This window comes from Microtus ochrogaster, linkage group LG1 (assembly GCF_000317375.1).
Source record: "Microtus ochrogaster isolate Prairie Vole_2 linkage group LG1, MicOch1.0, whole genome shotgun sequence".
Lineage (NCBI taxonomy): Eukaryota > Metazoa > Chordata > Mammalia > Rodentia > Cricetidae > Microtus > Microtus ochrogaster.
In genome coordinates this window covers 39,224,104-39,235,814 of record NC_022027.1, presented here as the reverse complement: position 1 = coordinate 39,235,814, position 11,711 = coordinate 39,224,104, and the positions used below count along the sequence as shown (strand labels likewise).

Below are 11,711 nucleotides of genomic sequence, written 5' to 3'. Positions count from 1 at the left end.
TGTCCAGAAGTCTTGAGTGATAAGCAAAGGCTTTTTTAAAAACTTTGTTAGGAAATTAAAGAGCATATAGGTTCTTAAATTAGGCATCAATATATTGAACTACTTTCATCAGTTCCCTGCTTATATAGATTAATTTATAATTGACTTAGAATTGCTTTTTAAATTTTTATGTCTGATGTTGGAAAGAACATGCTTTTAAGTTGCTTTGCATATTTAGGTCTTATTGAATTTGTAAGTTATTTAAAAGCTGATAATAAGAACTTCGAATTGGTGGGGAATTCTTACATGCATTCCTTTTAAAGCTCAATCTTCTGCTTTAGTAAAATCACTCTCTTCTTTAGAGTATTTGTGTAGACTTCTGAGGAGTGCAAAAATATAACTAGATAGTTCATGCATTCTTGCAGTTTTGCTCTGCTTGCTGGTGTACCGTTTGGTTAAAAATTTGCTATATGTTGCATAGCATATCTTTGAAGTTCCTACATTGATTTGGTATTTGGCAGAGTTTATTTTGTGCAGTTGACTGGTCATGCAGTTGCTTTCACTCTATTATCCTTTGAACACAATTCTAAATGCCCCAAGCGCTGCCTCTGCATTTTCCGTCTGTTCTCACCTTACTTCTTTAGGACCAACTCTACTTGAGGTCTCCTTTTGTTTCCTCACTTGTGATTCATAATAATCAGAACCTACACAACCTCCTGCCTTTACCCAGGGTGTCATCTCTCACTCCACCCTGCTTCCCGGGCAGCACTTAGTCATCATTTTATTTGCTTGATTATCTGTTTAATGTTTGACTCCCTTTGCCCATTGTAAGCTCAGTAAGAAGATGATTGTATCTATTATGTGGCACTGTTGTATATCTATTGCCCACGGAGGACTAAGCATGTAGTTGGTGTTCAGTAAGTACGTGTTAAATGAGGTGAACAAATATCATTCAGGCCGATTAAGTTTTGCTCCAATGTTTTTTAAGCACAAGAGTCTTAATTGCCCTAAGGAAGCCTGTAAGCTGTTTGGGAGTTTCCACAATTATTAGAATAATTCCATTTTTCTTATCTATTGATTTATATTTGAAACAAAGGGCACACATGTTATCTTAAACAGTGACTATTGATCTTTATGTAAGTTCATTCTTAAGATTACTGTCTGAAGCACCCCCTAAAAACAAGGTTTGGTTGTATCACTAAGGATTTTTCCAGTGAAACAGTTGCATTAATTTTCATGGATATTACACTAACAATGCAGACAATAACACAGAAATTCCCAGTACACAAGTTATTATTGCCTGAAGGCTGTTGGTGAACAGTTTTCTCTGAACTGCTTAGGAATGTGCTGTCATTTGTTGGGTAAACAGAATATAGTGAGAATTTCATTTTCACAGACTACTATGATCTTAATGCCTCATTAATACATTTGTGATTGGTAATATTTAGTTTAATATTAAAATATATATTAATTTTCTAATAGAAATTGAGAAACTATTGATGATTGATTTATTGAAGAGTTTATCTGTGCAAGGCAGTGTCCACAGACAAACTAGTCATGCACAGTCCATGATTTAAGGATTCTGTTTTTAAGTTTGGCTGAAAAGGGGATAAGTGGTCTAAAAAGTTTGCAAATAGCATTAGGAATACTAAGGGGACACAGTTTCAACAACATGGTAATCCACTGAATAGTCACCAAAAGAGGTGATACTAAATGTAGGTATCTATACATGAGCAAAGTTTCAGTAGGTGAATTGGTAAGACACCTGTGTGCCTACTGTATATTGACATAAGAGTTTGACTTTCAAACAAAACAGGGAATAAAGAAAAGCATCAAGTGACAAGGAAACTAGTTGATCTGTTGCTACGGTACCTCAATCACAAACCTAGTCTGGACCTAATGTCAACAAGCTTTCTATAGGCTTCTTCAAGGGTTAAATTTATACAGGCCAAAACCATGAACATATCCAGATCATATGTGAATAGACATTTTCTCATTCTTCTGCTGAACTGAAGAATAATGACATCGGTTACAGACTTTTAAAGTCTGTCCACAGAGTAATCGTTCCTCTCATAGGCAGTGCTAAGTAATGGATATAGAGATCATCTATTGGTTTATTTCTCCTGGGAGAAGTCGTTGCATAAGAGAACATAGTTCTGACACTATCTATAAAGATAAGTGGCTTGTGTTTGCAATGAAAGATGATTGTAAGAGTTAGAAATATTTTTTTCTGAACTTGACAGGTCATTAAAGCCTGATTTTATTTTGAAGGCAAACTATTTAATATCCAATTTTGGTCCTCTTCATAAACATTTGTGTCTGTGGAAACTTTGACAAGTAATATTAAAAGGCTACTGCATCTGATTATTTGGGTAAAACCCAAGGTTGATTTTAACGTTGTCAATATAAAATCAGTTAAAGGATATTGTTTTCATTTGCAACCTAATAAAACTAACCACATTATTTGGACTGATTTTATTCAGCCTAACTTTACTACTGAAATACCTTAGTGAATTACTGCCCTTGAATTTATTAACTTTTTTCTCTATAGTAAGCTATATTTGTATTGCATTTTAAACATACCATTAATTGACAGAATGCAAAGACAAGGATCACTCATGACTGTTAGATCTCCTCAACTTTCCCAGCCTGTCATATTTTATAGAATGAAAGTTTGTAGGTTATGGAGTTCAGTTGGAGACCTTTATCTGTGAAAGTTTAATAACTGACTCTAGTAAACAGTGATTTATGTGGTAGTAAATATGATTAAAGGGGAGGGATTGTTTTCTATTGATCAAACAGTAAAGTAGTGGGGATTAAGTTTGTATAAAAGGTCATCTACTCTCTGCACATATTTTGCTGCCAAAAATGTTTTGTTTATATAAGTACTCATTTGATAGATCCTAAGTAAATGTTATTTGAACAAAATCATGGGCAACATGCAGTTTTTTTTTCTCTCTTTTTTTTTTTAAAAAACAAGGTCTACATTACTACAAAACAACAGGTATATGGATTTTATGCTCTCTTGTGTGAGTTTGAATACCTGGTATTTAAAAAATTAAACTAGTATTTAATAAGGTTGTTGTGCAATGAAAGAATGAGTCTATAAAATACAACCAGTTCTTGCTTTATCAATGTGGCTACCCCCTGAGTTGTGTAACTAGAGACATACAGATGGAGTCAGCTCCCATTAAAACAGAGTTTCTCTCTCGGTGGACTACTGCATTCTGGCAGATCGAGGATGGGATCTGAACAATAGCCAACCGTGATTGGCTCAAAGATAGTCTTTGCCAGTGCATTCTCATGTGCTATGATGATCGGGATGTCCGATTCCTGTGCCTCATTCTGTGCCTCTCTTGCTTCTCCCACTCGCATTTGCCGAGTGTGTTTTAAGCCCACTGTTTTGTTCCTTGTGAACTAACTGCTTAGAGATAAGTGAAGAGTTTGCTAAATAGGGCATTTGCCACATAATCTTTTCCTTTTCCTTACTCTTCTGCAGATGCCGATTTGAAGAGCTACCCTGAAAACTGGTGAGTGGGTTGTGCAATGCCCAATGACGATGTGCCGTCTTGGGCATTGTGTTTCTTCTCTCTCTTCCTTCCCAGTGCCTCTTCTATCTGATGCACGTTCAGTTTTGCTCTTTCCTTTGGCTTCCTTTGACAGACTGTCAAGGACAGCGGAAGAAAAATCTGATAGACGCGTGGATCAGTGCTATTACACATGTAAGGGTTTTAGCCTCTGCTGAACCTTGAGTGCCACTCAGCGAATCCTTGCTGTCTCTCTGTCTGCTCCCTTTCTCATCTATCATGTTCTTTGTGTTTGCATGTGCTGTTCTTTCCCTGAAATGCTCTTTTAAAAGGTTTCTTTCTAGATGAAGGCTAGTCATCCTTTAAGTCTGGACTGGCTGGTACCTCAGTTTACTAAACTTTATAGTCTGCCTCTTGCTCCTCCATGTCTCCCCCTGGCATTATCTCCAGCACAGTGAGTTTATTTCTTTGCACTGGACTTGTGCACCATAAGCAGTGTTGCCGTTAGGTTAGGCACTGCATGAAATTACCGAAGGCTGTGCCCATGCTTCTCGAATTGTTTCTTTGTTCATTGTGTGGCACATGGTTAACATTATGCTGGATCTGCTAAATCAATCAAGTGCCTGGAAAAAAATGTCATCCACTGAATGCTTCCTGCTAGAGGAACAAGTGCCACCATCTTACAGTTTGTCACAATGCCTTCCTGCTCATAATTATCATACTTTATTTTGAACACATCCTGAAACAGTGATAGCGTTAAGTGGCAACTAGATGGGCGAGTGAGGAAGTAGCTCAAATGATAATCTGCTTCCTTGCTTTCTGATAAGGTAATGAAACACCTTCTAGAACATATCTCAATTTTTGAAAACAGATTTCAGGTTATTGGAGCTCACAGTATCTGCATGTCGGTCCATCCACAGTTTGTTGTCATCTGCACATCTCTCATGAGCTACCTTTGTGTTTCTTTCCCACGTTTATCACTTATTTTGATGTTACGGTCTTTTGCCTCCTGAGTGTGAATATCTTAAACATGAAATCTACAGTGCTTTTAATACGTATTTCCATCAACTACTTACCAGCTGTTGAGACAACAGCTGACTTTTCTTCTGTAGTATAAGGGCGGAGCCTTTGCTTTGGTTTACAGCTGTCAAGAGCTTCTGATTCTGCTCCCTCGCTGCCTTGAAAACCCACGTCCCTTATTACGTAAAATAGCCCAGCTGCTCTCTGGTTTTTAGCAGGTGATGGGGAAGAGTTCCTGACAGAATAGTGAATATTTGGACCAATTAGAAGGGAAGCTTAGTGGTGGCTGATAGCTTAGATGAGATGTCAGGGTTGAGTTCAACCATTGCTATGTTTCCATATATTAAAAATCATTAATTGATGTTTTTATTTATAATTAAACCCACAAAGCTTAAGAGCTGCTTGTTGGTATGTGGGCAGGATTGCTCAGTTTCATAATGAATTTATTTCTATTTTCATACATCATACACATATTTTTTGGGAACTTGATAATACTGACTTTAAGACAGCTCAGACTAGTGCAGATTTGACTTTTCTTCATCCAGTGCAAAAGCGACTTGCTGTTCCCTTGCTAGGATTATATAGTTATCATTTAGCCCTTTTATAGCCCATTTTACAGTACAGCATTATTTCTTCCTAATTGAGATTTCAGTGTGCGTTGTATGACTACTCATGGTTCAAAGTAGAAATTAGTTCTTTTCACTGTTAAGAGGATTACTAGTAGTACAGCATCAGCATTCATCATATGCTTATGGGAAAGAAATTCTTCCTAGTATATAAACCAACCCAAATTTAAAATGCTTACTGTGTTAACATGTTGCCTTCTAAACAAATAATATACATGATAATATAATGGTGTGAGATTTTCTTTATTGAAGGAAGACACTTAAACTTACTTCTGTATGTCTAAGAAAAATTCTTATGAAAATGTGTGCTTCTGGTGCATAATAAATAATCACCTTTTAAAGCTAAATTTATCTAGGCATTAATTTGGTACATGTTTTTGAGTTTGGGTTCTCATAATATGTCAGGTATGGGCTACATTGTGAGGTTGCAGTGGTGACCACAGCATACGAAGAGATGTTCTGTGGCAGCTCTATGATGCTTTCATAAATAGATGTGTTCAGTGCTTTCCTGAGTGCACACCAAAATGTGTTTGTGTGATGATGATATGTGTAACATAGATTCTACAAATACCTTTTATTCTTTCTGGAAGTTCTAGAGGCATTCAGCATTTTAAGAAAGGAATTGTAAATAAATACTATTTATCAGTTGAGAGGGGAATTAGAAATTATTAAAAAGGTGATTCACATCTATTGCTGCACTATGAAGTTGTTTTCTCTGAATTATATTGGGATATCGACTTTTTCCAGGATATTTTGAACCTGTTGTACCGTAGAAGGACATTTGTGTATCATCTTATATGTATAAAAAAATCTAAATGCATTCCCTTAAAACCTATATAATTTGGGTTTACCCTTAATCATTATATCTTTTCTTAGGTTATAAATACAATGATACCAAAAGTCTGAATTGAACACTAATATCCATCATCAGGAACAATGGAAGGAAAGTATGTTATAACATCTATTTAAATTATGTATTACCTGTCTTTATAGACGAGGAAATCTAAAGTTCATGCATTGTGAATGGCCCCCTGATAGCTTACCCTATCAGAATTTCGAACAAGGTCTCCTTACTGTCTTTAAGACTGCACTGGAATTTAGTTCCATCATGTTGTCATTTCTCTCTACACTGGATTTAAACAAAGTCATTGAGCTGGTTATTATGAGAACTGGACTGTTCAAATCATTATTTAAACTTTATAAATTGGAGGAGGTGGCCAGGATATGACTTAACAGGTAAAGAACCCGATAGCCTGAGGTCAGTTTCTCAGAGTAGAACCAACTCCTACAAGTCATCCTCACACCGCTGTGTGACTCTGTGGCATATTGTGCACACACGTATACCCACAAAAATAACTAGTAAATAATTATCATTTTTAAATTCAAAGAAAACATATATGAAACACCCAGTTTATCCTTGCAAGCATTTCCTTAACCAGAGACTTAATAAGAAAGGAGCCAATGGCAGAAATATTTAAATTAATAGTATTTTTAGAGAATGTAAAATCATTCAGTATAAAACAGTCTGAATTGTGTCTTAGAGACGCTTAAGCTATGGACAGTCTTCAACAGGAAGATGTGGCCCCTCGATTCGAAGCCCTTTGAATGGTGTGGTGTCCCAGTTCTCCCATGTGTGCAGCAGTGTGGCTCGCCGAGCTGAATCATTCTCATTTGCCCGTCTCTGTGTTTTAGCAGTTAGAGCAAGTGCTGTTGCAGAGTAAATTTTTTTTGTCACTCTTATAGATTTTCAGATTACCTTCTAAAGCAGACTCATGGCGAGTTGTTGAAATGCTTCATTTCAGAGAGTTGCATGTGACCAGGCATGCCTTAAATTGGAAACTTAAATTAAATTACTGCTTATGTAACATTTCTTTCCAGTGCTGAGTCTAATGTCTATTGCTTCCTGAGCACTCATCAGGGATTTTATTTCCACCGTCTTAGTCCATTTATTGTTTCTTGAAGGTAGTTTAAGAACCACATTTCACTACGGTTTTGTAATCAGTTTGACTTAACAGAAAACGTTGAGTTAATACTAAACTATCAATTGTCTCTTGGTGGAATTTGATAAGGCCTGGTTTATGGGTCCACCATACAAGGTATTTATAATGGTTCTCAGCTACAATATTGAGTCAAAAATCTTAAGTACTCTCTCTATTTGGACAACTTAAATTAGCTATTTTGTGTTTGTCTAAAAATAATCTTCCTTCTTTGAGAAACCAAGCGGTTTTTCATCTGAAAGGTACACCTAATCAATTTCAAAGAGAAGGAAAAGAGAGCCTGCGTCCGTTTTGAACATTATTCCTCCTCGAAATGTTCTGAGGACTGGAATTTATTTCACGGTTGCAGCTAAGCAGGCTTCTGGGCTGAAAGGAAGGGGATGAATAGTGTCTAAATCTACTTTAGAAGAGAGCTTGTTTATCGAGCTCCACCTCATTTTCTTTTATCTGTCACTGTGTAAATAATAGGTAGAATTTCTTGGTTCATTGTATTGTACGTGCACAGCATACAGCTTAGCATCAGCTAACTGTAGCAATTTTTATTCTTCCTCGGCTTTTCTATTTTTTTCTGCACTCCCTTGCCCATCTCACCTTTCCTGCAGTGTGATCCAATCAGCGGTAGGTACTTTGAGCAGTTAGCTTCCCCATGCCTTTCACATTTACACATGTATCCTGGAAATGAAGTATGGGTCTCTTTAGGCATGAGATAAGGTGAAGTTTTCTTTTGGGTATAAATAGAACTTTTTGGAGCTTGGAATATTTTGGTCAGCATTTATTACCCTGCTAAATACATTCAAAAGGTTTAATTGTATCTCGTGGCACTTAGCAAACATATTAAGGAATGAAACAGCATGGAAATGTATTTTTGTCTTTTGGAAAAGGAAGTTCTGTAGTGGGCAGTTTTTGGATCTGTGGTGGAACCATGGTCCCAGAGACCTAAACTCCAGCCTCTCCTCTTTCTCCAACATCTTTTCTGTGAGTTCCATTCTCAGCATCATAGGGTAGCTTCTGGTGTAATCACTGTCTCATGTCTTCCTTCTCAAGAAGGAAGCAAAACAGAGAGAAAACGGAACTATTTTACCAGCTGAATCAAGAAAATTCTGTGCAACACTTAAGATAATTAACTTGGGCCTCCTAATACAGCCTCACCTATCCTATGGGAGAGTGGAAGGTCTTCCTTTGGCTGAGGGTGCTGTCCACTAAATAGCAAAACATGGGGGTTGGTTATAGCCAGTTAATTAGCAGTTGTGGTCCTTGCTCGAGTACTTGGTGAGTTCGTTGGGAAAGATTAGGTCCAGGTTAGGTTAGGTTAGGTTAGGTCATTGCTCCCGAGCTTGATGAATACTAATCTGATTTCTCTTTCCTTTTCTTTCAACTGGACAAAACAATGTCATCCTCGTGGTTGGTGTACGACGATTTAGGAAGATAACAATGGTTGTTTAAAAATAGTTACTTTATTATTAGAACAAGAATATCACAGAAGTCTCAAGTCTACATCTTAATGGTGATCTGCATTATTCTGTGAATTTCTGCATTAGTGTCTAACAGGGACTTTGCTTTGCAAGTGACACCTCTGTGTCTTTTCTCTGTTCTGCAATGCCTTATACTGCGGGTCATTTTCTTTCCTTCACGTCATATGCACAGCTGAGAACGAGGTCTTTATCATTCTTTGATCTGAAGAAAGATTTGACAATGGAATGATTAATGCCACTAAAACAACAATTGTAACTAACGGAGCAGAATGCTCTCTAGGAAAGAGCGTCAGGACCTTGGGTAAGTAGCAGGGCCATGGAGTAGTTCCATCAGTTGATCTGAGGTCCTTCATCCTTCTACCGTAGTGTCGTTGTAGCCCTCTTCACTCCAGCGCTTTCACATGCTCTTCACTTCTTTTGCTGTTTGGCATCTTTATATGTAGGCTGCTAGGTGGTGACATGGTAGCTTTGACGGTGCTCTTACAATTTATACCATCTGTTGCTGTTGTCTGGGATGTTCATTTGCCTTTCTTGAGTTCGAAGACTGGCAGGTTATTCAGGTGTAACCACTCCTAGTAGATGATCCAGACAGTAAGGGAGTTTAGTGATACATTAACACGGTTGTGCACGCGCACTTGTTACTTCCGCATGGGCAGTATGTTACTAACGTTAGAGTTCCCCAATGTAACTCCAAGAAGATCCTAATTCTAATATTTGTTACCTCTACCCATGAGGCAATAGTGGGCACACACTCTTACAAGAACTTAGTGTTCTCATCTATAAGATAGGAATATTAACAATGCCTGTTTTGTAGGTTATACAGAGAGATATCAGGCATGTGAAGTGTGAATAGTCTATCTGGCAGATATATACATGCTATTCTACTTTTGCTGCTGTTATTATTGTAGAAATGGCGTAAGAAAGTAAAATGATCCCGCTTTTACAAATTGCTTCATAACAAACAATCTCAAATCCCATGGGTGACACAAGACCCATATTAATATGTTCTTATGTCATGTGTGTGGAATTACAACTATGAAGGAATTGCCATTCTGCAGTGATGGGGTTGGGAGCTGATGGTAAGCCAATGTGTTCATATGCTTTAGAGTTCTGGGATCCAAAATCTTCTGGAGCTTCCTTTAATCACTTGCTTGTTTCTGGGCTGTGTTGATGTACAGAGCATGCCCAGGTTGAGTTGAGAGTATGGACATGAGGTCTCTCCATGCGGTTTTGAATTCTCTCAGCTTGACATCTGTGTTTGGAAAAGGAAACATGGTGAGAGCTGTCGTTCCAGGTGACCACAGGAAAACTGCATCATATTTGACGGCATATTGTTAGAAGACTCATAGCATCACTCCTGCCATATTTTCTTTTTTAGAGCATTCAGGGTCCGGCTCACAGAACCAGAAGAGAACACAAAAGCTAGAGTTCATGAGGAGACTCTAGTATCAGATAAATGGGAATAGACCAAGGTCCTACTTCGGCTCATTGTAGAAGAATGAATGGAACAAACACTACTTAATTTGAACTCTTTCCTAAAAATTACTTTGAAAAATATCATATCCTCTATTCTCTGTTCATCTGATATAGACAGGAAGTTAGGTCATTAGTGGAAAACATAATATCAATACAGCATTTAGACTCGTTAATCTTGGGACTGTACACATTCAAATCTTGGGTTATTACTGTTATTTTTAACTTGAAAAGTTATTGTCGATCTCATGGGGGCAGCAGTAGTTTTCACTAATGTAACTTTCTTTTTCCGAAGTTTAATGAAGAATAGGCTGCCTGTTTCTAAAGTATGCAGGACAGTACCAGACATTCAAGTCCATTACAAATGTTCGTAAGCTTTAAGAAGCTGTAAACATTCTTAAAGGCTGTAAGGAAAGAAAGGAAGCATGTTATTCTTGTCACTATATTTTCTGACAGTTCATCGCACATAATCACTATAAATGTTTTCTCTAAGGATTAGAAAAACAAAAAGAATTTTGATATATTTGTTTTATTTTTGAAACATTTCTTTTAATGCCAAATTCGTTATAATATTTTGGGATTTAACTTTTTGTATGACAGTGATTGACTGTTCTTAAGTTCCATTTAATAGTCAGGGTTGTAGTTATAATTCTATTCAGATATGAGTGCCTCATTAATTTTTCAAATTGATCCTTGTTATTTATTTGGATGCTACAGCATGTCATCAAACACAGTTAATAGCTCACTTGTTCACTCTACATTCTGGATGTTTCGTACTGGAATTTCTTTTTTTTTAATTTTTAATTTTTTTTTTTTTTTTTTTTTTGGTTTTTCAAGACAGGGTTTCTCTGTGGCTTTGGAGCCTGTCCTGGAACTAGCTTTTGTAGACCAGGCTGGTCTCGAACTCACAGAGATCCGCCTGCCTCTGCCTCCCGAGTGCTGGGATTAAAGGCGTGCGCCACCACCGCCCGGCTTGTACTGGGATTTCTTAAAACTTAATGACCTTATTGTATGGAGTTATTGATAGTTTTGATAGTTTTTTTAAACAACCCTGATATTATAGCAACAAGAGGTTTATTAAAAACTTATTGAAGACAAAAGTAGAAAACAATATGTTTATTTTTTATGGCATTCTGGTTTGCTCACTAAGTCTGTTGTCTCTCTTTCTTGTTTTAAACGGAGTTAAGACACAATTGTTTGACTAGCATGCTGAATTCTGGTTTTTATTTACGGCTGATGGAATCAAGTGACCTCAAACTGGAGCATCTTGCATGAATAGGTGTCTAAATGCATCCGGGTAGCCAGCGTAAATTTGCCTTTGCTCTGTGCCCTTCCACTCAGAGGGAGGTGAGGATGCTGAGGTCGAAGCACTACACACATATTTCTTTAGTTTCTCATTTCAGTTGGAACCCCTTACATGAGAATTTCTGTGCGCTAGCTCGGTAAATCATTGCAGAATCTCACTGATTTCTCACAACAGACCCAGGCCATCAGACAGGATTCGAAAGGTAATTGCTTCGGGATGTTTTTCTAAAGATGATTGGCAAAAATTTTGTTCTTCCCTGGCAATCAAAACCTGCCAGAACTTTGCTACTGTAGCAGAAGTATATTAATGAT

General features: G+C 37.3%; 1 protein-coding gene across 19 annotated transcripts in view; it reads left to right on the top strand.

Annotated features, from left to right (window-relative positions):
* Positions 1–11,711, top strand: part of Adgrl3 (adhesion G protein-coupled receptor L3) — a 745,864-nt gene that overhangs the window by 42,181 nt on the left and 691,972 nt on the right. For 18 of the 19 annotated variants that reach the window (XM_026785275.1, XM_026785272.1, XM_026785268.1 and 15 more), the window contains exon 2: positions 3,479–3,509. The exons of the other annotated variant lie outside the window; for it this stretch is intronic. The gene's annotated coding sequence lies outside the window, so the exon portion shown is untranslated. The remainder of the gene's footprint in view (positions 1–3,478; positions 3,510–11,711) is intronic. 19 annotated transcript variants of the gene reach the window in all.